At 41.3% G+C, this 25,946-nt stretch overlaps 1 protein-coding gene across 1 annotated transcript in view; it reads right to left on the bottom strand.

Annotated features, from left to right (window-relative positions):
• Positions 1 to 25,744, bottom strand: part of LOC138672158 (uncharacterized) — a 152,961-nt gene extending 127,217 nt beyond the window's left edge. The window contains exon 1 of the mRNA XM_069760176.1: positions 25,678 to 25,744. The gene's annotated coding sequence lies outside the window, so the exon portion shown is untranslated. The remainder of the gene's footprint in view (positions 1 to 25,677) is intronic.
• Between the last annotated feature and the right edge of the window lie 202 nt (positions 25,745 to 25,946).

Below are 25,946 nucleotides of genomic sequence, written 5' to 3'. Positions count from 1 at the left end.
AGCAACTCAGGAGTTTTTAAGGCAAAGAAGTGGAATATTCTGCAATGCTGAGTCAATGACCAGGTCTCAACCCTGTCAAGCATGCAGTTCACATGCTTAATGCAAAACCTAAGGTAGAAAGACGCAAAAACATTCAACAACTGATGTCAGCTGCATTAAAGTCCAGGTAAAGTATTACAAAGGAAGAGACCCAGCATATTGTGATGTCCATAGCTTCCAGACGTCAGGCAGTCATTGCCTACAAAAGATTCTCGACAAACCATTAAAAATGAACATTTTATTTACGGCAAAGGTTAATTTGTGCAATTACTTTAGAGCTCCTGAAATGAGGAGGTGTTGTAGAAAAATGATTGCAATTCATAAACATATCACAGGATATTTTTGTTCAACTCAATTAATCCTGAAAAACTACACTTCAATTGCATCTCAACTCTTTCATTTTAAATGAAAAATAGTGGTATTGAAGGTCACGAAGATTCAGTCACTGTCCAATTTTTTCTGGACTTAACTGTATATACCAGCATCTAGAAATGAATAAACCATACATGCAAATATATATCAGCAGTGAAGAAACTGTATACATAAGTATATACTAGATCCAGCAATGAATAAACTATATATGCAAATATATATGAGTGGTGTACAAACCGTATGTACACTCTGCACCCCATCTTGACCGAAAAAAATACAGGAATGTAGAGATTATTGAAAATTAACCCCTTTCTGACATCGGACGTACTATCCTGTCGAGGTGGGGTGGGCCCCTATGACCACCGACGGGATAGTACGTCCAGCGTGATCGGCGGCACTCACGGGGGGAGCGCGGCCGATCGCGGCCGGGTGTCAGCTGCCTATCGCAGCTGACATCCGGCACTATGTGCCAGGAGCGGTCACGGACCACTCCCGGCACATTAACCCCTGGCACACCGTGATCAAACATGATCGCGATGTGCCGGCAGTGCAGGGAAGCATCGCGCAGGGAGGGGGCTCCCTGCGGGCTTCCCTGAGCCCCCCGCAGCAACGCGATGTGATCGCGTTGCTGCGAGGGTCTGCTCACCTCCCTCCCAGCCTGCTCCAGGCCCGGATCCAAGATGGAAAGCGGCATCCGGGTCCTGCAGGGAGGGAGGTGGCTTCACGGAGCCTGCTCAGAGCAGGCACTGTGAAGCCTGCAGCCCTGTAAGTAAGATCAGTGATCTAACAGAGTGCTATGCAAACTGTCAGATCATTGATCTGTGATGTCCCCCCCTGGGGCAAAGTAAAAAAGTAAAAAAAAATTTTCCCAAATGTGTAAAAAAAAAATAATTTTTTTTTTCCTAAATAAAGAAAAAAAAAATATTATTCCCATAAATACATTTCTTTATCTAAATAAAACAAACAAACAATAAAAGTACACATATGTAGTATCACCGCGTCCGTAACGGCCTGACCTATAAAACTGGCCTACTAGTTAACCCCTTCAGTAAACACCGTAAGGAAAAAAAAAAAAAAACGAGGCAAAAAACAATGCTTTATTATCATACCGCCGAACAAAAAGTGGAATAACACGCGATCAAAAAGACAGATATACATAACCATGGTACCGCTGAAAACGTCATCTTGTCCCGCAAAAAATGAGTCACCATACAGCATCATCAGCAAAAAAATAAAAAAGTTATAGTCCTGAGAATAAAGCGATGCAAAAATAATTATTTTTTCTATAAAATAGTTTTTATCGTATAAAAGCGCCAAAACATAAAAAAATGATATAAATGAGGTGTCGCTGTAATCGTACTGACCCGAAGAATAAAACTGCTTTATCAATTTTACCAAACGCGGAACGGTATAAACGTCTCCCCCAAAAGGAATTCATGAATAGCTGGTTTTTGGTCATTCTCCCTCACAAAAATCGGAATAAAAAGCGATCAAAAAATGTCACGTGCCCGAAAATGTTACCAATAAAAACGTCAACTCGTCCCGCAAAAAACAAGACCTCACATGACTCTGTGGACCAAAATATGGAAAAATTATAGCTCTCAAAATGTGGTAACGCAAAAAATATTTATTGCAATAAAAAGCGTCTTTCAGTGTGTGACGGCTGCCAATCATAAAAATCCGCTAAAAAACCCGCTATAAAAGTAAATCAACCCCCCGCTTCATCACCCCCTTAGTTAGGGAAAAATTAAAACATTTAAAAAATGTATTTATTTCCATTCTTCTAGGGCTAGGGTTAGGGCTACAGTTTGGGTTGGGGCAAAAGTTAAGGTTGGGGCTAAAGTTACAGTTAGGGTTTAGATTACATTTACAGTTGGGAATAGGGTTGGGATTAGGGTTAGGGGTGTGTCAGGGTTAGAGGTGTGGTTAGGGTTACTGTTGGGATTAGGGTTAGGGGTGTGTTTGGATTAGGGTTTCAGTTATAATTGGGGGGTTTCCACTGTTTAGGCACATCAGGGGCTCTCCAAATGCGACATGGCGTCCGATCTCAATTCCAGCCAATTCTGCGTTGAAAAAGTAAAACAGTGCTTCTTCCCTTCCGAGCTCTCCCGTGTGCCCAAACAGGGGTTTACCCCAACATATGGGGTATCAGCATACTCAGGACATATAGGACAACAACTTTTGGGGTCCAATTTCTCCTGTTACCCTTGGAAAAATACAAAACTGGGGGCTAAAAAATTGTTTTTGTGGGGAAAAAAAGATTTTTTATTTTCACGGCTCTGCGTTATAAACTGTAGTGAAACACTTGGGGGTTCAAAGTTCTCACAACACATCTAGATAAGTTCCCTGGGGGGTCTAGTTTCCAAAATGGTGTCACTTGTGGGGGGTTTCTACTGTTTAGGTACATTAGGGGCTCTGCAAACGCAATGTGACACCTGCAGACCATTCCATCTAAGTCTGCATTCAAATGGTACTCCTTCCCTTCCGAGCCCTCCCATGCGCCCAAACAGTGGTTCTCCCCACATATGGTGTATCATCGCACTCAGGACAAATTGGGCAACAAATTTTGGGGTTCAATTTCTCCTGTTACCCTCGGGAAAATACAAAACTGGGGGCTAAAAAATAATTTTTGGGGGAAAGTTTTTTTTTTTTTTAATTTTCACGGCTCTGCGTTACAAACTGTAGTGAAACACTTGAGGGTTCAAAGCTCTCACAACATATCTAGATGAGTTCCTTAGGGGGTCTAGTTTCCAAAATGGTGTCACTTGTGGGGGGTTTCTACTGTTTAGGTACATTAGGGGCTCTGCAAATGCAATGTGACACCTCAAGACCATTCCATCTAAGTCTGCATTCCAAATGGAGATCCTTCCCTTTCGAGCCTTCCCATGCGCCCAAACAGTGGTTCCCCCCCACATATGGGGTATCAGCGCACTCAGGACAAATTGGACAACAAATTTTGGGGTCCAATTTCTCCTGTTACCCTCGGGAAAATACAAAACTGGGGGCTAAAAAATAATTTTTGTGGGAAAAAATTTTTGTTTTATTTTTATGGCTCTCCATTATAAACTTCTGTGAAGCCCTTGATAGGTCAAAGCGCTCACCACACATCTAGATAAGTTCCTTAGGGGGTCTACTTTCCAAAATGGTGTCACTTGTGGGGGGTTTCAATGTTTAGGCACATCAGGGGCTCTCCAAACGAAACATGGCGTCCCATCTCAATTCCAGTCAATTTTGCATTGAAAAGTCAAATGGCGCTCCTTCGCTTTCGAGCTCTGCCATGCGCCCAAACAGTGGTTTACCCCCACATGTGGGGTATCGGCGTACTCAGGACAAATTGTACAACAATGTTTGGGGTTCATTTTCTCCTGTTACCCTTGGTAAAATAAAACAAATTGGAGCTGAATTAAATTTTGTGTGAAAAAAAGTTAAATGTTCATTTTTATTTAAACATTCAAAAAATTCCTGTGAAGCACCAGAAGGGTTAATAAACTTCTTGAATATGGTTTTGAGCACCTTGAGGGGTGTAGTTTTTAGAATGGTGTCACACTTGGGTATTTTCTATCATATAGACCCCTCAAAATGACTTAAAATGAGATGTGGTCCCTAAAAAAAAAATGGTGTTGCAAAAATGAGAAATTGCTGGTCAACTTTTAACACTTACAACTCCCTAACAAAAAAAATTTTGGTTACAAAATTGTGCTGATGTAAAGTAGACATGTGGGAAATGTTACTTATTAAGTATTTTGTGTGACATATCTCTGTGATTTAATTGCATAAAAATTCAAAGTTGGAAAATTGCGAAATTTTCATAATTTTCGCCAAATTTCCATTTTTTTCACAAATAAACGCAGGTACTATCAAAGAATTTTTACCATTGTCATGAAGTACAATATGTCACGAGAAAACAATGTCAGAATCACTGTGATCCGTTGAAGCGTTCCAGAGTTATAACCTCAAAGGGACAGTGGTCAGAATTGTAAAAATTGGCCCGGTCATTAAGGTGCAAACCACCCTTGGGGGGTAAAGGGGTTAAAAAAGAAAATCAACTGAAATATCACATGGTCATAAGTATTCAGACCCTTTGCTCAGTATTGAATAGATGCACCCTTTCGAGCTAGAACAGCCATGAGTCTTCTTGGGCATGATGCAACAAGTTTTTCACACCTGGATTTGGGGATCCTCTGCCATTCTTCCTTGTAGATCCTCTCCAGTTCCTTCAGGTTGGATGGTGAATGTTGGTAAACAGCCATTTTCAGGTCTATCCAGAGATGCTCAATTGGGTTTAGGTCAGGGCTCTGGCTGGGCCGGTCAAGAATGGTCAGAGTTGTTCTGAAGTCACTCTTTTATTATTTTAGCTGTGTGCTTAGGGTCATTGTCTTGTTGGAAGGTGAACCTTCGGCCAAGTCTGAGGTCCAGAGCACTCTGGAAGAGGTTTTCATCCAGGATATCTCTGTACTTGGCCGCATTTGTTTTTGTCAATTGGAACCAGTCGTCCTGTCCCTGCAGCTGCAAAACACCCCTCATAGCATGATGCTGCCACCACCATGTTTCACTGTTGGGATTGTATTGGGCAGATGATGAGCAGTGCCTTTTTTTTCTCCACAAATACTGCGTAGAATTATCACCAAAAAGTTCTCTCTTCGCCTCATCAGACCAGAAAATCTTATTTCTCATAGTCTGGGAGTCCTTCATGTGTTTTTTTTTTAGCAAACTCTATGCGGGCCTTCATATGTCTTGCACTGAGGAGAGCCTTCCGTTAGGCCAAACTGCCATAAAAGCCCAACTGGTGGAGGGCTACAGTGATAGTTGACATTGTGGAACTTTCTCCCATCTCCCTACAGCATCTCTGTAGCTCAGCCACAGTGATCTTGGGGTACTTCTTTACCTCTCTCGCCAAGGCTCTTCTCCCACGATTACTCAGTTTGGCTGGACGGCCAGGTCTTGGAAGACTTCTGGTGGTCCCAAACTTATTTCATTTAAGGATTATGGAGGCCACTGTGCTCTTAGGGACCTCGAGTACTGCAGAAATTCTTTTCTAACCTTGGCCAGATCTGTTCCTTGCCACAATTCTGTCTCTGAGCTCTTTGGCCAGTTCTTTTGACCTCATGATTATCATTTGGTCTGACATGCACTGTGAGCTCTTATATAGACAGGTGTGTGCCTTTCCAAATCAAGTCCTATCAGTTTAATTAAACACAGCTGGCCCCCAATGAAGGAGTAGAACCATCTCAAGGAGGATCACAAGGAAATGGACAGCATGTGACTTAAATATGAGTGTCTGAGCAAAGGGTCTGAATAATCATGACCATGTGATATTTTAGTTTTTCTTTTATAATAAACTAGCTGAAGAGCCCGGCGTTGCCTGGGCATAGTAAATATCTGTGGTTAGTTATAGCACCTCACTTCACTTATTTTCCCATCACGCCTCTCATTTTCCCAATCACATCTTTCATTTTCCCCTCACATCTCTCATTTTCTCCCTCACACCTCTCATTTTTTCCCTCACTCCACTCATTCCCCCCTAACACTTGTCATTTCAACCTCACATCTGTCATTTTCTGATCACTCCACTATTTTTCCTCACTCCTCTCATATTGCACTCACACCTTTTCATTTTCACCTCACACCTCTCATTTTCACCTCATCACCTCAGTATATACATGTTTGTCATCTCCCTTATATATAGTATACATCTGTATGTCATCTCCTGTATATAGTATATACCTGTATGTCATCTCCCCTGTATATAGTATATACCTGCTGTGTGTCATCTCCCCTATATATAGTATATACCTGAATGTCATCTCCTTCTATATATAGTATATACCTGTTTGTCATCTCCTCCTCTATATAGTATATACCTGTGTGTCATCTCCCCTGTATATAGTATATATCTGTGTCATCTCCTCCTGTATATAGTATATACCTGCATGTCATCTTCTATATATAGCATATACCTGTATGTCATCTCCTCCTGTATATAGTATATACCTGTAGGTCATCTGCTCCTGTATATAGTATATACCTGTGTGTCATCTCCTCCTGTATATAGTATATACCTGTATGTCATCTCCTTCTGTATATATATGTACCTGTATGTCATCTCCTCCTCTATATAGTATATACCTGAGTGTCATCTCTCCTGTATATAGTATATATCTGTGTGTCATCTCCCCTGTATATAGTATATACCTGTGTGTCATCTCCTCCTGTATTAGACCTCGTTCACACGTTATTTGCTCAGTATTTTTACCTCAGTATTTGTAAGCTAAATTGGCAGCCTGATAAATCCCCAGCCAACAGGAAGCCCTCCCCCTGGCAATATATATTAGCTCACACATACACATAATAGACAGGTCATGTGACTGACAGCTGCCGTATTTCCTATATGGTACATTTGTTGTAGTTTGTCTGCTTATTAATCAGATTTTTATTTTTGAAGGATAATACCAGACTTGTGTGTGTTTTAGTGCGAGTTTCGTTTGTCAAGTTGTGTGTGTTGAGTTGCGTGTGGCGACATGCATGTAGCGACTTTTGTGAGATGAGTTTTGTGTGGCAACATGCGTGTAGCAACTTTTTGTGTGTCGAGTTGCATGTGACAGGTTAGTGTAGCAAGTTGTGTGCAGCAAGTTTTGCGCATGGCGAGTTTTGCGCATGGCGAGTTTTATGTGTGGTGCCTTTTGAGTATGTGAAAGTTTTGTGTGAGGCAACTTTTGCATGTGTTGCAACTTTTGTGCATGTGGCAATTTTTCCACGTGTGCAAGTTTTGCGTGTGGCGAGTTTTCCATGAGGTGAGTTTTGCACTTGTGGCGAGTTTTGCAAGAGCCTAGTTTTTGCATGTGGCGAGTTCTGCGCGTGGCGAGTTTTGAGTGGCGACTTTTGTGTTTCGACTTTTATGTGGCGAGGTTGGTGTATTTGTGGTGAAATGTGTGCTGAGGGTAATATGTGTTCAAGCATGTGGTAGTGTGTGGCACATTTTGTGTGTGTGTTTATATCCCCGTGTGTGGTGAGTATCCCATGTCGGGGCCCCACCTTAGCAACTGTACGGTATATACTCTTTGGCGCCATCGCTCTCATTCTTTAAGTCCCCCTTGTTCATATCTGGCAGCTGTCAATTTGCCTCTAACACTTTTCCTTTCACTTTTCCCCATTATGTAGATAGGGGCAAAATTGTTTGGTGAATTGGAACACGCGGGGTTAAAATTTCACCTCACAACATAGCCTATGACGCTCTCAGGGTCCAGACGTGTGACTGTGCAAAATTTTGTGGCTGTAGCTGCGACGCTTCCAACACTTTTCCTTTCACTTTTTCCCCATTATGTAGATAGGGGGAAAATTGTTTGGTGAATTGGAAAGCACAGGGTTAAAATTTAACCTCACAACATAGCCTATGACGCTCTCGGCGTCCAGACATGTGACTGTGCAAAATTTTGTGGCTGTAGCTGCGACGCCTCCAACACTTTTCCTTTCACTTTTTCCACATTATGTAGATAGGGGCAAAATTGTTTGGTGAATTGGAACGCGCGGGGTTAAAATTTCACTTCACAACATAGCCTATGACGTTCTCGGGGTCCAGACGTGTGACTGTGCAAAATTTTGTGGCTGTAGCTGCGACGGTGCAGATGCCAATCCCGGACATACACACATACACACATTCAGCTTTATATATTAGACTTACAAAAATGTCTACATTTCTGTTTTTTTTTCAGTCAAGATGAGGTGCAGAGTGTACATTAATGAGAAAAAAATGAACTTTTTTTGAATTTACCAAATGGCTGCAATGACACAAAGAGTGTAAATTTTAAAGGGTCTGAATACTTTACGTACCCACTGCATATTGGAAATGAAGACACCGTATCCATCTGGGGCGGATATACCATTGGTGCAACCTGTAAAGCCACACAGAAGCTCAAGAGGTAAAGAGGTCCAGTTCTACCTGGATTTGTGCATTATGATGAGATGCAAAGGGTCCATATATTGTTCTACACAGGGGTTCTCCTCTGTCTGTGTCGGCCCCTGGTATGCATAAGTATGTACAAGCATCCAGCAATTAAAAAACTATACACATAAATATATATCAGCAGGCAGTTGTGAATAAACCACATACGTAATCACAGTAAATATGGCAGAAATCATTCATCATCTCACCTTTAGATTATAAGCACTCTAATTATTGCAGTAATCATCCATACCACCTGTTTATTAACATAATTTGCAGTTATCACCCATTATATACAATTTACCATGCTCACTGCTCCCTATTGTTTATTGTCACAGACAGTAATCATGATGACCTGCACAAATATGTATAAACAGGATTTTAAAACAACTGCTGTTTGGCAAACATTTAAAGCTGAACAGCATTTAAGTTCCTAAAGGAGAAAACTTCCCTCATATTTGAGAGCCGATTAGAGAGACAAGAGAAATTTTATGGGAGATGAATTATTTACTTATAACACTGGATGTCACAGCACTTTATTCCAATATTGGACACAAAATGGCACTAGAATGTGTAGAATTTTACCTGAACACAGCTCCTACCTTAAAAATGGAACAAAACCTTTTTTTGCTGGCAGGTCTGCATTTTATATTGTAGCATAACCTTTTTATATTTGAAGATAAACTATACCTGCAGCGGCTTAGGACCGCAATGGGGACTCGAGTCGCCCCAAGTTTCGCAAATTTGTCTATGGGGCTATTTGAGTCCCTATCGTCAGTTATGGCAGATGAGTATAAAACATTAATTAAATACTATCGCAGATATATTGATGATCTGATCATCATATTGAGTGATACGGAACAGGAAACTATAACTATAACTATAACATTTGTGATAACTCAATGACAATGAGTGGGGCCTTACATTCATGGCTCACACTGCGAGTGATAAAATAATATATCTAGATTCGGAATTATTTCTTACAGATAGGAGTGAGCAAAACACACTTCAAAACAGTTGATGGAAATGGGTATCTAGATTTCAACAGTGCTCATTTCCCACAATGGAAATACACTGCTCAAAAAAATAAAGGGAACACTAAAATCCCACATCCTAGATACCACTGAATGAAATATTCCAGTTGTAAATCTTTATTAATTACAAAGTGGAATGTGTTGAGAACAATAAAACCTAAAAATGATCAACGTAAATCACAGCTAATAGCCCACGGAGGTCTGGAGTTGGAATAATGCTCAAAATCAAAGTGGAAAATAAAGTTACAGGCTGATCCAACTTCAGTGGAAATGCTTCAAGACAAAGAAATGATGCTCAGTAGTGTGTGTGGCCTCCACGTGCCAGTATGATCTCCCTACAACGCCTGGCCTTGCTTCCTGATGAGGCAGCGGATGGTATCCAGAGGGATCTCCTCCCAGACCTGGACTAAAGCATCTGCCAACTCCTGGACAGTCTGTGGTGCAGACTGTCAGTTGGTGGATGGTGCGAGACATGTCCCAGATGTGTTCAATCGGATTCAGGTCTGGAGAATGGGCGGGCCAGTCCATAGCTTCAATGCCTTCATCTTGCGGGAACTGCTGACACACTCCAGCCACATGATGTCTGGCATTGTCCTGCATTAGGAGGAACCCAGGACCAACCGCACTAAGATAATGGTCTCACAGGGGGTCTGAGGATCTCAACTCGCTACCTAATGGCAGTCAGGCTACCTCTGGCGAGCACATGAAGGGCTGTGCGGCATTCCAAAGAAATGCCACCTCACACCATTACTGACCCACTGCCAAACCAGTCATGCTGAAGGATGTTGCAGGCAGCAGATTGCTCTCCACGGTGTCTCCAGACTCTGTCACATGTGCTAAGTGTGAACCTGCTTTCATCTGTGAAGAGCACAGAGCGCCAGTGGCGAAATTGCTAATCCTGGTGTTCTGTGGCAAATGCCAAGCATCCTGCACGGTGTTGGGCTGTGAGCACAACCCCCATCTGTGGACATCGGGCACTCAGACCATCCTCATGAAGTCGGTTTCTAACCGTTTGTGCAGACACATGCACATTTGTGCAAGGTCATTTTGCAGGGCTCTGGCAGTGCTCCTCCTGTTCCTCCTTGCACAAAGGCTGAGGTAGCTGTCCTGCTGCTGGCTTGTTGCCTTCCTATGGCCCCCTCCACATCTCCTGGTGTACTGGCCTGTCTTCTGGTAGCACCTCCAGCCTCTGGACACTATGCTGACAGAGACAGCAAACCTTCTTGCCACAGCTCACACTGATGTGCCATCCTGGATGAGCTGCACTACCTGAGCCACTGGTGTGGGTTGTAGAGGCTGTCTTATGCTACCATGAGTGTGAAAGCACAACCAACATTCAAAAGTGACCAAAACATCAGCCAGAAAGCATTGGTACTGAGATGTGGTCTGTGGTCCCCACCTGCAGAACCACTCCTTTATTGAGTGTGTCTTGATAATTGCCAATAATTTCCATCTGTTGTCTATTCCATTTGCACAACAGCGTGTGAAATTGATTGTCAATCAGTGTTGCTTCCTAAGTGGACAGTTTGATTTCACAGAAATTTGATTTACTTGGAGTTATATTCTGTTGTTTAAGTGTTCCCTTTATTTTTTTGAGCAGTGTAGAATATGCCATCAAACCAATTTCACCGAATCAGAAGAAACTGTACTTTAACGTCTGATTACATTAACCAACCAAAAATTATTGAAAAAAAGTTTAAAGAAAAAAGATATCCCATTGGAATTGTGGAAACAGCCTTCCAAAAATATTTTAACCCCTTCATGACATGCGCAGTACTAGCACTGCACATGTCGTGTCTCCCCCTTTGATGTGGGCTCCGGCGGTGAGCCCACATCAAAGTCGCGACATGTCAGCTGTTTTGTACAGCTGACATGTGCGCGCAATAGCGGCGGGTGAAATCGCGATTCACCTGCCGCTTTTAACCTGTTAAATGCCGCTGTCAAATGCTGACAGCGGCATTTAACTACCCCTTCCGGCCACGCGGCCGGAAATGAGCGCATCGCCGACCCCCGTCACATGATCTGATGATCGCTGCTATGTAGCTGAGCAGATCGAGTGGTGCCAGCTTCTAGCCTCCCATGGAGGCTATTGAAGAATGGCAAAAGTAAAAAAAAAGTTTTTAAAAATATGAAAAAAATAAAAAAATATAAAAGTTTAAATCACCACCCTTTCGCCCCATCCAAAATAAAACAATAAAAAAAAAAAAATCAAACGTACACATATTTGGTATCGCCGCGTTCAGAATCGCCCGATCTATCAATAAAAAAAAAGCATTAACCTGATCGCTATACAGCGAGGCGAGAAAAAAATTAGAAATGCCAGAATTACGTTTTTTTGGTTGCCGCGACATTACATTAAAATGCAATAAGGGGCGATCAAAAGAAAGTATCTGCACAAAAGTGGTATCATTAAAAACGTCAGCTCGGCAAGCAAAAAATAAGGTGTTTATGAACTCGTAATGACCTGGAGACTCATAATATCAGGTCAGTTTTAGCATGTAGTGAACATTGCAATAAAACCAAAACAAAAAACAAGTGTGGGATTGCACTTTTTTTGCAATTTCACCACACTTGGAATTTTTTCCCGTTTTACAGTACAAGACATGGTAAAAACAATGGTGTTGTTCAAAAGCACGACTCGTCCCGCAAAAAATAAGCACTCACATGACCATATTGACAGAAAAGTAAAAAAGTTATGGCTCTGGAAAGGAGGTGAGCGAAAAACGAAAACGCAAAAATGAAAAAGGGCCGTGGCGTGAAGGGGTTAATGTAACAAAATTGGATTGTCTCAATAAACAAAATAAGATGGTAGAACAAAGTAAGGAGGATAAAAACCTTTGGAGACACAATTTTATCACAGCATATAACTGGGGTAATCAGTATATCCGTAACAACCTAAAGAAATATTGGTACTTATAATAGTCTTTATTTTTATATAGCGCTATCTTATTCCACAGCTCTTTACAGTTTTGCACACATAATCATCGCTGTCCCCAATGGGGCTCACAATCTAAATACCCTATCAGTATGTCTTTGGAATGTGGGAGAAAACCGGAGTACCAGGAGGAAACCCAGCAAACACAGGGAGAACACACAAACTCCTTGCAGATGTTGTCCTTGGTGGGATTAGAACCCAGGACTCTAGCACTGCAATGCAGCAGTGCTAACCACTGAGCCACCGTGCTGCCCAGGATCCTATAATAAAAACAATTTCACCAAAAGAACCATAAATCACCTTCAGAAAGGCTGCAACGGTAAAAAAAACATACCTCCAAGTAAGTTGAAGATAAAAGGCCCCCCCAAAAAATCAGTGCTGATCCATCGGTTTATAAAGGGAAGGGGGTAGTCTCTAAATGCTTTATTAAAAAAAACGCTGCTGCTGTTGCAGAATTATAAATCATGGAGCTAAAGAAATTAAGTCTAAGGCTATATGCCCACGTTGCAGAATGTTTGCAGAATTTTTGGCATCAAAACCGGACTCCCTTGCCAGGAAATCCACTTGCGGTTTTTTAGCGGTTTTTTTTTTTGCGTATTTGTCACGGTTTTCATGTGTTTTTTTTCCATGTGTCCAAATACAATTCTATAGTGGCAAAATCGCAGATTTTCCGCAAAATTAATGAACATGCTGCGTTTTTTTTTCCGCAATGCTTTTCCGTTGCGCAAAAAAACGCAGCATGGGCACCAGGGCCGGCTCCAGGTTTTTGAGGGCTCTGGGCGAAAGAGTCTCAGTGGGCCCCTTTAACACATACCACGATTCATGATGCACAGATACAGCAGAGAAATATATGTATAGTACAATTCCAAATTTCACTTCTTACATGAGTGATAACTATTGTAAATTCTACAATACCATACCGCAGAAGGGCTTTACATGAGTCAACCCACTATATGCCAATTATGCGAGAGCGATGCGCGAGCCTTGCATTGCATCACCCGAAACGTCCATATTTCTATGCAGCTGCACACTCCTGTCCAAAGAACGGGCAGCTGTGCAGGGTGAAGTGATGCGAGGCTCTCGCAAGGGGAACTCCGAGTCCGACCTAATATATAGTAATGATTGGTCACTTAGTCACCTACTAGTCCACGTGTGTGTTCTGGAAAATAAGTCCTGATAGTGGCGTTTCTGGACTGTGTCACTCTTGGAGTAGGTGACATGTAGATCCTGTGCTTTAGCAGATGGCAAACTCTGGTGATCTAAAGTCCACAGGTCTCAGGGTATCAGTACCTGTAATATTAGAGGCAAGTCAACATAATAGAATACTTTTGGGTTTTCATTGGCTGTAAGCCATAATCATCTACATTAACAGAAATAAACGCTTGAAATAGATCACTATGTTTATAATGACTGTATAATATGGGAGTTTCATTTTTTTGTATTGAGGAACTGAAATAAATTAACTTTGATGATATTCTAATTTTGTGAGCAGCACCTGTATGCATACAACTTGATGAATAGGCAGCAGTTTGTTTAGTATAATACACCCCATAGTCCTCCATCCATATATTATAATGTTCACCACAGTCCTCAATATAGTATAATACACTCCTCAGTCCTCCATATAGTATAATACACTCCTCAGTCCTCCATATAGTATAATACACTGCTCAGTCCTCCATATAGTATAATACACTCCTCAGTCCTCCATATAGTATAATACACTCCTCAGTCCTCCATATATTAAAATACACTCCTCAGTCCTCCATATAGTATAATACACTCCTCAGTCCTCCATATAGTATAATACACTCCTCAGTCCTCCATATAGTATAATACACTCCTCATAGTTCTTCATATATTAAAATACACTGCTCAGTACTCCATATAGTATAATACACTCCTCATAGTGCTCCATATAGTATAATGCACCGCCATAGTCATTCATGTAGTACAATTCACTTCCCATAGTATAATGCACCCATAGTTCTTCATATAGTATAATGTATTCCCCATAGTTCTCGATAGAGTATAAAGCAGCCCACATATAGTATAACCCCTTAAACCCCGAGGGTGGTTTGCACGTTAATGATTGGGCCAATTTTTACAATTCTGACCACTGTCCCTTTATGAGGTTATAACTCTGGAACGCTTCAACGGATCTTGGCGATTCTGACATTGTTTTCTCATGACATATTGTACTTCATTTTAGTGGTAACATTTATTCGATATAACTTGCGTTTATTTGTGAAAAAAACGGAAATTTGGCGAAAATTTAGAAAATTTTGCAATTTTCCAACTTTAAATTTTTATGCCCTTAAATCACAGAGATATGTCACGCAAAATACTTAATAAGTAACCTTTCCCACATGTCTACTTTACACCAGCACAATTTTGGAACCAAAATTTTTTTTTTATTAGGGAGTTATAAGGGTTAAAAGTTGACCAGCAATTTCTCATTTTTACAACACCATTTTTTTTTAGGGACCACATCTCATTTGATGTCATTTTGAGGGGTCTATATGATAGAAAATACCCAAGTGTGACACCATTCTAAAAACTGCACCCCTCAAGGTTCTCAAAACCACATTCAAGAAGTTTATTAACCCTTCAGGGGTTTCACAGGAATTTTTGGAATGTTTAAATAAAAATGAATATTTAACTTTTTTTCACACAAAATTTATTTCAGCTCCAATTTGTTTTATTTTACCAAGGGTAACAGGATAAAATGGATGCCAAACATTGTTGTACAATCTGTACTGAGTACGCTGATACCCCATATGTGGGGGTAAACCACTGTTTGGGCGCATGGCAGAGCTCGGAAGGAAAGGAGCGCCATTTGACTTTTCAATGCAAAATTGACAGGAATTGAGATGGGACGCCATGTTGCGTTTGGAGAGCCCCTCATGTGCCTAAACATTGAAACCCCCCCACAAGTGACACCATTTTGGAAAGTAGACACCCTTAAGGAACTTATCTAGATGTGTGGTGACCACTTTGGCCCACCAATTGCTTCACAGAAGTTTATAATGCAGAGCCGTAAAAATAAATAATCATATTTTTTCACAAAAATGATCTTTTTGCCCCCAATTTTTTTTTTTCCCAAGAGTAAGAGAAGAAATTGGACCTCAAAAATTGTTGGCCAATTTGTCCTGAGTACGTTGATACCCCATATATGGGTGTTAACCATTGTTTGGGCGTATGGCAGAGCTCGGAAGGGAAGGAGCGCCATTTTACTTTTCAATGCAAAATTGACTGGAATTGAGATGGGATGCCATGTTGCGTTTGGAGAGCCCCTGATGTGCCTAAACATTGGAATCCCTCACAAGTGACACCATTTTGAAAAGTAGACCCCTTAAGGAACTTATCTAGATGTGTGGTGAGCACTTTGACCCAACAAGTGCTTCACTACAGTTTATAACGCAGAGCCGTGAAAATAAAAATTCTTTTTTTTTTTCACAAAAATGATTTTTTAGCCCCCAGCTTTGTATTTTTACAAGGGTAACAGAATAAATTGGACCCCAAAAGTTGTTCAATTTGTCCTGAGTACGCTGATACCCCATATGTGGGGGGGAACCAATGTTTGGGCGCATGGCAGAGCTCGGAAGGGAAGGAGCGCCATTTGGAATGCAGACTTAGATGGATTGGTCTGCAGGCGTCACGTTGCATTTGCAGAGCCCCTGATGTACCCAAACAGTAGAAACCACCCACAAGTGACCTCATATTGGAAACTAGACCTCCCACGGAACTTATCTAGATGTGTTGTGAAAACTTTGAACCCCAAGTGTTTCACTACAGTTTACAACGCAGAGCCGTGAAAATAAAAAATCCTTTTTTTTCCCACAAAAATGATTTTTAGCCCCCCAAATTTTTATTTTCCCAAGGATAACAAGAGAACTTGGACCCAAAAAGTTGTTGTCCAATTTGTCTCGAGTACGATGATACCCCATATGTTGGGGTAAACCCCTGTTTGGGCGCACGGGAGAGCTCGGAAGTGAAGGAGCACTGTTTTACTTTTTCAATGCAGAATTGGCTGGAATTGAGATCGGACGCCATGTCGCGTTTGGAGAGCCCCTGATGTGCCTAAACAGTGGAAACCCCCCAATTATAAATGAAACCCTAATCCAAACGCACCCCTAACCCTAATCCCAACTGTAACCCTAACCACACACCTAACCCTGACACACCCCTAATTCTAATCCCAACCCTAATCCCAACCGTAAATGTAATCCAAACCCTAACCCTAGCCCTAACCCTAATGGGAAAATGGAAATAAATACATTTTTTTTAATTTTATTATTTTTCCCTAAGGCTAGGTTCACATTGCGTTAGGGAAATCCGTTTAGCACTAGCGGATTGCGCTAACGCAATGTCTTTTTAGGTGTCGTGTTTAGTGGTCACGTTAACGTCCCCGCTCTGGAAGATCGGGGATCGGACCTCGGGCGCGCCGCGGACGCTGCAAGCAGTCTGAGGCGCGCTACAAAAGAATGGCACCTTGCTAGCGCGAGCCGAAAATGGCACGCTCTAGCGATGCGCTACACCCGAAAATCACATTGCTGTCAATGGTTGTGCTAACGGACCCGTTGCACGGCGTTAATTGTGACATTTTCGCCGTGCAACGCTGTCCGTTAGCGTTAACCCATTAACGCAATGTGAACCTAGCCTAACTAAGGGGGTGATGAAGGGGGGTTTGATTTACTTTTATAGCGTTTTTTATATCGGATTTTTATGATTGGCAGCCGTCACACACTAAAAGACGCTTTTTATAGCAAAAAAGTTTTTGCGTCTCCACATTTTGAGACCTATAATTTTTCCATATTTTGGTCCACAGAGTCATGTGAGGTCTTGTTTTTTGCGGGACGAGTTGACGTTTTTATCGGTTACATTTTCGGACACGTGACAGTTTTTGATCGCTTTTTATTCCGATTTTTTGTGAGGCAGAATGACCAAAAACCAGCTATTCATGAATTTCTTTTGGGGGAGGCGTTTATACCGTTCCGCGTTTGGTAAAATTGATGAAGCAGTTTTATTCTTCGGGTCAGTACGATTACAGCGATACCTCATTTATATCATTTTTTTATGTTTTGGCGCTTTTATACGATAAAAGCTATTTTATAGAAAAAATAATTATTTTGGCATCGCTTTATTCTGAGGACTATAACTTTTTTATTTTTTTGGTTATGATGCTATATGGCAGCTCGTTTTTTGCGGGACAAGATGACGCTTTCAGAGGTACCATGGTTATTTATATCCGTCTTTTTGATCGCGTGTTATTCCACTTTTTGTTCAGCGTTAGGATAATAAAGCGTTGTTTTTTGGCTTTTTTTTTTTTTCTTACGGTGTTCACTGAAGGGGTTAACTAGTGGGCCAGTTTTATAGGTCGGGTCGTTACGGACGCGGCGATACTAAATATGTGTACTTTTATTGTTTTTTTGTTTTTTTTTTTGGTAAAGAAATGTATTTATGGGAATAATATTTTTTTTTTTCTGCTTTATTTAGGAAATTTTTTTTTTTTTTTACAAGTGTGGAAATTTTTTTTTTTACTTTTTCACTTTGTCCCAGGGGGGGACATCACAGATCACCGATCTGACAGTGTGCACAGCACTCTGTTAGATCGGTGATCTGACATACAGCCGGGCAGGATTAGAGCTGTAGCTGTAGCCTGATCCTGACCCGGAAGTGCTCCCTGCAGGACCCGGATGAAGCCCGGCGGCCATTTTGGATCCGGGGACTGCAGGGAGAAGACGCTCGGTACACGGTGAGTACATCACCGTGTACCGATCGTCTCAGGGAAGCCCGCAGGGAGCCCCCTCCCTGCGCGATGCTTCCCTGCACCGCCGGCACACCGCGATCATCTTTGATCGCGGTGTGCCGGGGGTTAATGTGCCGGGAGCGGTCCGTGACCGCTCCTGGCACATAGTGCCGGATGTCAGCTGCGATAGGCAGCTGACACCCGGCCGCGCTCCCCCCGTGAGCGCGGCCGATCGCATATGACGTACTATCCCGTCACTGGGAATTAAGTCCCAGGTCACCTGGACGGGATAGTACGTCATATGGGATTAAGGGGTTAATGCTGCCACCTCGCAGAATATAATGCAGCCACCCCACAGAATATATTGCAGCCCCCTGAGTATAATGTAATCCCCCAGATAATATAATGCAGCCCCCTCATGTAGTATAATGCAGTCCCTGCATATATAATATATGGTAGCCCCCTCATAGACTATAATGCAGCCCCCCATAGAATATAATGTAGCCCCTCTATAGAATACAATGCAGCCCTTCTCATGTAGTATAATGCAGCCCCCCATAGAATATAATACATTTAATATATAGAATATATTTAATACATAGAATATAATACAGCCTACCTCCCCATAGAATATAATGTAGCCCCATAAGAGTATGAAGCAATTCTCCCTCATAGAATATAATACATCCCCATAGAATATAATATAGCCCCCCCAGAGAATATAATACAGCCCACACATAGAACGTAATACAGCCACCCCAAAGAATATAATACAACCCCTCATAGAATGTAATACAGCCCCCCATAGAATATAATACAGCCCCCCATAGAATATAATACAGCCCCCCATAGAATATAATACAGCACAGCCCCCATAGAACATAATACAGCACCCCATAGAATATAATACAGCACCCCATAGAACGTAATACAGCTCCCATAAAATGTAATGTAATACAGCCCCTCCATAGAATATAATGTAATACAGCCCCCAATAGAACATAACACAACCCCCCATAGAATATAATACAGCACAGCACCCCATAGAATATAATACAATCCCCATAGAATATAATTTAGCTCCCTGGAGAATGGCCCCACAATCCAGTTATCACTCATTAATAGATTAAAAAACAAAACAACCCACAATCCTCACCTCTCCTTGTGCCTCGCACTGCTCCTGGCCCGGCTTCGGTATCAGTGGCTGCAGTCTGCTCGTCACACAGCAGGTACGCGATGATATGATTTCATCGCCCACCCGCAGTGTCAGAGGCAGAGCGGAATGACGGGAGAGGGAGCATCATCTGACGCGCTCTCCTCCATCATTGCATTCAACTGTACCTGTGTCATAGATGCAGGTATAGTTGAATACGGCGGCGCTGGCGGGGTGGATGAGCCGGCACTGGTGGGGGGGATGAGTCGGCGCTGGTGGGGGGTGAGTCGCCTCTATCCCAGACAGCGTGAGTGGGCCGCCCGTCTCGCCAGGGCCCCGGCACTTGCCCGGGTACACCAGATGCTGACGCCGGCCCTGATGGCCACAATTGCGGAATGCCATTTACAATAATGGGATGCTTTATGTAAACGTTTAAGCATTTCCGCAGAGGAAAAACTCAACAAAAACGCTTAGAAAATGCAACGTGGGCACATAGCCTAAGACTATGTGCCAACGTTGTGTTTAAGCTTTTTGCCAAGATTTTCCGTGGCGGAAACGCTTAAACAACGCTTACAAACAGCTTCCCATTAATTTCTAATGCATTCCGTAATTGATGTGCCCATGCTGCGATTTTTTCCGCCATGGAAACACATTGCGGTAAAAAACGCAGCATGTTCATTATTTTTGCGGAATCGCGGCAATTCCACACCCATAGACATGTATTAAAAAAAACGCTTTTAAAAAGCATGGAAAACACTGTAAAAACGCATCTAAATCCGCATGTGTTTTTCCTGTCAAGGGTATGCAGAATTGAAGCAGAAAATTCTGCAATGTGGGCACATAGAATAATAGTACAGGAGAAAAACATAGGATCTCACAAAACTTAACATGCAATTCCGATCACATCATTTATGTGGTAACCTGTGTCTGTGGTCTACAATATGTGGGTCGAACCACCCAGACCCTGAGAGCACGCATGAATGACCACAGGCATAATGTAATTTTTTTTTTTTTTTTTAGCCCCTTTACCACCAAGGGTGGTTTGCACGCTAATGACCGGGCCAATTTTTACAATTCTGACCACTGTCCCTTTATGAGGTTATAACTCTGGAACGCTTCAACGGATCCCGGTGATTCTGACAATGTTTTCTTGTGACATATTGTACTTCATGACAGAGGTAAAATTTCTTTGTTATTACCTGCATTTATTTGTGAAAAAAAACGGAAATTTGGCGAAAATTTTGAAAATTTCGCAATTTTCCAACTTTGAATTTTTATGCAATTAAATCACAGAGATATGTCACACAAAATACTTAATAAGTAACATTTCCCACATGTCTACTTTACATCAGCACAATTTTGGAAACATTTTTTTTTTAGTTAGGGAGTTATAAGGGTTAAAAGTTAACCAGCAATTTCTCATTTTTGCAACACCATTTTTTTTTATAGGGACCACATCTCATTTGAAGTCACTTTGAGGGGTCTATATGATAGAAAATAACCAAGTGTGACACCATTCTAAAAACTGCACCCCTCAAGGTGCTGAAAACCACATTCAAGAAGTTTATTAACCCTTCAGGTGTTTCACAGGAATTTTTGGAATGTTTAAATAAAAATGAACATTTAACTTTTTTCACAAAAAATTTACTTCAGCTCCAATTAGTTTTATTTTACCAAGGGTAACAGGAGAAAATGGACCCCAAAAGCACAATTTGTCCTGAGTACGCCAATACCCCATATGTGGGGGTAAACTACTGTTTGGGCGCATGGCAGAGCTCGGAAAGGAAGGAGCGCCATTTGACTTTTCAATGCAAAATTGACTGGAATTGAGATGGGACGCCATGTTGCGTTTAGAGAGCCACTGATGTGCCTAAACATTGAAACCTCCCAAAAGTGAGACCATTTTGGAAAGTAGACCCCCTAAGGAACTCATCTAGATGTGTTGTGAGAGCTTTGAACTCACAAGTGTTTCACTACAGTTTATAACGCAGAGCCGTGAAAATAAAAAAATATTTTTTTTTCCACAAAAATTATTTTTTAGCCCCCAGTTTTGTATTTTTCCAAGGGTAACAGGAGAAATTGGACCCCAAAAGTTGTTGTCCAATTTGTCCTGAGTACGCTGATACCCCATTTGTGGGGGCGGGGGGGGGGAAAGGAGAGCACCATTTGAGCGCATTGCAGAGCTCGGAAGGGAAGGAGGGTCATTTGGAATGCAGACTTAGATGGATTAGTCTGCAGGCGTCACATTGCATTTGCAGAGCCCCTAATGTACCTAAACAGTAGAAACCCCCCACAAGTGACCCCATATTGGAAACTAGACCCCCCAAGGAACTTATCTAGATGTGTTGTGAGAACTTTGAACCCCCAAGTGTTTCACTACAGTTTATAACGCAGAGGCGTGAAAATAAAAAAAATTTCCACAAAAATTTTTTAGCCCCCCGGTTTTGTATTTTTCCAAGGGTAACAGGAGAAATTGGACCCCAAATGTTGTTGTACAATGTATCCTGAGTACGCTGATACCCCATATGTTGGGGTAAACCCCTGTTTGGGCGCACGGGAGAGCTCGGAAGGGAAGGAGCACAGTTTTACTTTTTCAACACAGAATTGGCTGGAATTGAGATCGGACGCCATGTCGCATTTGGAGAGCCCCTGATGTGCCTAACCTTGACACACTCTTAACCCTAATCCCAACCCTATTACCAACCGTAAATGTAATCCAAACCCTAACCCTAACTTCAGCCCCAACCCTAACTGTAGCCTTAACCCTAGCCCCAACCGGAAAATGGAAATAAATAATTTTTTTAATTTTTCCCTAACTAAGGGGGTGATGAAGGGGGGTTTGATTTACTTTTATAGCGGGTTTTTTAGCGAATTTTTATGATTGGCAGCCGTCACACACTGAAAGACGTTTTTTATTGCAAAAAATATTTTTGGCGTTACCACATTTTGAGAGCTATAATTTTTCCATATTTTGGTTCACAGAGTCATGTGAGGTCTTGTTTTTTGCGGGACGAGTTGACGTTTTTATTGGTAACATTTTCGGGCACGTGACAATTTTTGATCGCTTTATATTCCGAGTTTGGTTAGGCAGAATGACCAAAAATCAGCTATTAATGAATTTCTTTTGGGGGAGGCGTTTATACCGTTCCGCGTTTGTTAAAATGGATAAAGCAGTTTTATTCTTCGGGTCAGTACGATTACAGCGACACCTCATTTATATCATTTTTTTATGTTTTGGAGCTTTTATACGATAAAAACTATTTTATAGAAAAAATAATTATTTTTGCTTCGCTTTATTCTGAGGACTATAACTTTTTTATTTTTTTGCTGATGATGCTGTATTGCAGCTCGTTTTTTGCGGGACAAGATGATGTTTTCAGCGGTACCATGGTTATTGATATCATTTTTTTTATCGCGTGTTATTCCACCTTTTGTTTGGCGGTATAATAAAGCGTTGTTTTTTGCCTTTTTTTTTTTTACGGTGTTCACTGAAGGTGTTAACTAGTGGGACAGTTTTATAGGTCGAGTCGTTACGGACGCGGCGATACTAAATATGTTTACTTTTATTGTTTTTTATTTAGATAAAGAAATGTATTTATAGGAACAAATTATATATATATATATATATATATATATATATATATATATATATATATATATATATATTAGGATTTCTTTTTACACATGTGAATATTTTTTTTTTTTTTACACTATAACATTGCCCCGGGGGGGCATCATGCTATAGTGTAAGATCGCTGATCTGACACTTTGCTGTGCACTGTGTCACATCAGCGATCTGACGTGCACAGCAGGGAGGCTTCCTGGCGCCTGCTCTGAGAAGCCACCTCCCTGCAGGACCCGGATGCCGTGGCCATTTTGGATCCGGGCCTGCTGCAGGGAGGAAGGAGGTAGGAGACCTTCGGAGCAACGCGATCACATCGCGCTGCTCAGAGGCTCTCAGGAAAGCACGCAGGGAGCCCCCTCCCTGCGCGATGCTTCCCTAAACCATCGGAACACTGCGATCATGTTTGATGCAGTGTGCCGGGGGTTAATGTGACGGGGGCGGTCTGTGACCGCTCCTGGCACATAGTGCCGGATGTCAGCTGCGATAGTCAGCTACTTTGGAGAACCTAGAATATAAGACATATTTTCAGTTGTTTCACACTTTTCTGTTAAGTATATAATTCCACATGTGTTAATTCAGTTTTGATGCCTTCAGTGTGAATTTACAATTTTCATAGTCATGAAAATACAGAAAAATCTTTAAATGAGGTGTGTGCAAACTTTTGGTTTGTACTGTATATGTGCATGTCTATGAGTACTTGTCATGTATGGTCCTAGTTGTATAGACTTCATTGTTTAGGTACAAACAAAAATAATATATAAGAAAGTACATAGTGAATAATAGAACAAAAATAATCTTATCAACATAGGACCAATATTTACATATTACGTACAGATATGTCTTTTCTCCCATTTTTTATTCTGTTATCTATTGAAAGGAGGTAAAAAAAAACTTTCGAAAAGTTTTTTTCCCTTTATGTAAAAGTTTTTTTGTTTGCTTATTTTCATCCCTTTTTTTTGATAGGTCATTTATTGGGATACATTTTAGACTCCATATGGGAATTTACGGTGATTAGAGTGACATGTTTCCTATAAAGAGGTCAATTATTATTATTTATTTTATAATATATATATATATATATATATATATATATATATATATATATATTTTTTTTTTTTTTTAAAAGAACAATGTAGGATGAATCACTCCTCTTCCTCTTTTGTCTCCTCTCCCTCTCTCACACCTGGAAAGGGCTATATAAGAGTGATCAAATTAATTTTCTCCATATACATGAAGAAGGCTGCAAACAGCCAAAACGTGTTGTGTATTTTGTTTTTATCAGCTTGAATAAAATATTTTTTTTTACCTACAAGCAACTTGAAATTTCTGCACCTTGATCTCTCTCGATGGCAAAGACAGCGGCATTCCCTGGTCTTCCTGTCTGGCAAACATTTAAAGCTACAAGTTGACTAGTGTAGACATGTAATGTCCTCCATACAGTAGTAGTATCCCCCATTGTGACACCTATACAATGAAATGTCTCACACTAACCCCAATATAGCAATAATGTCCCTCATAGTGACCTTGATATAGTAATAATGGCCCTCATTCTGGCTCTAATATTGTAGCAATGTCCACATCTGTGGCCATCATGCAAAAGAATAGCCCTAATTCTGGCCCCACCCAGTATAATGCATCGCTCTGTGGTCTTCCATACAGTATAATGTCCCTCTCAATGATCCCCATACAATATAATGTCCTCCATTCAATGTAATGTCACCCATTCAGTATAATATCCCCTATTACGGCCCCAATACAATAATAATGTCCCCTATTCTAGTTATTATGTTCCCCATTCTGGTCTTCATACCGTATAATGTTGCCGATTTAGTCTGCATATAGATGTCCTTCTTCTATGGCCCCACAGCATAATACTTTGGTATAATGTCCCGTATTTGGGCCCCAATATAGTAATAAAGTCACCCATTCTGGTCCCAATGTTGTAATACTGTTTCCCATTCTAGCAATAAAATAGTAATAATATCCACCATGCAGTATAATTTCCACCACTCTGGCCACAATATAGTAACAATTTGCCTATTGTGGTCAACATATAGCATAATACCCATCATTGTGGCCTACATACATTATATTGTCTCCTTTCTGGCCCCAATATGGTAATAATGTCCTAAAATTGTATGCTCAAATTAGTAGTAATGTTTCTTATTCTGGTCCTAATACAGTAGTAATGTCCCTTTTTCAGCCCTTTGCGCAATCACATAAAGACAAAAATGAACACAAGAACCAAAAATGATAAACAATTAATGAAACTGTTATTAATATATCAAAATTTACATGCAAATGGAAATGCCAAAAAGTGGGAAACCACAAGGTGGCGCTGTAATCCCATACATTAGACAGAATTAACATTGTGTGGAGGAACAGATAAGGGGTAGAGTATATGTAAACTAGGGCTAAAAAATAAAAACGACACCTATGTAGCCCAACGCACCTAGAAAATGAATGGTTCACAAAGGAAAAAAATCTTGTGAGATACCGGATGAACCCCTGCAAAAGATCCTAAGCAAGACACTCTAAGAGAAAATGACTAAGGAAGTACCTAAAGTTAGGACGTGGCGCACACCAAAGAGCCCGACGTACGTTTTAGCAAATTACCTTCCTCCAGGGGTGATATCACACTAGCACGCACAGCTATTTAAATCATCAATACACCAATCACCATACACACACACCAGATCTTTAATTAACCAAGATAATGTAGGAAGGTCCTATATTTTGATTCATGCCTTCATAATGTCCTCACACTAATGGTAAATTGTAATCAATCCTGACAACATCCACAATTAGGACCTGCCAGGGGCCCAAACCTGTCTTTATCCACAGCAGCGCATGTCACCTCGGCAATCCGGATGGGAGCACCGTGGGACCGCGTCAAAGACAGCACCCCAGCCACAAGACCTAGGAAACGCCACCCACGAGTCATGTGAGCACGAGTCATGTGACCAGGGCGCCACCCTGAAGACACGCCCCGAGATGCACGCACCAAGAGTGGCAAGGTGCGTGCGCAGAGGATTGAGAGGCAGGGTAAGTATTTAAAAGAGAGAAAAAAGGAGGAGGGGGGAATTTTTGGGTAAGG

This window comes from Ranitomeya imitator, chromosome 3 (assembly GCF_032444005.1).
Source record: "Ranitomeya imitator isolate aRanImi1 chromosome 3, aRanImi1.pri, whole genome shotgun sequence".
NCBI classification, from domain to species: domain Eukaryota; kingdom Metazoa; phylum Chordata; class Amphibia; order Anura; family Dendrobatidae; genus Ranitomeya; species Ranitomeya imitator.
Note: the sequence above shows the minus strand (reverse complement) of the source record. Positions and strands in the feature narration are given on the sequence as shown.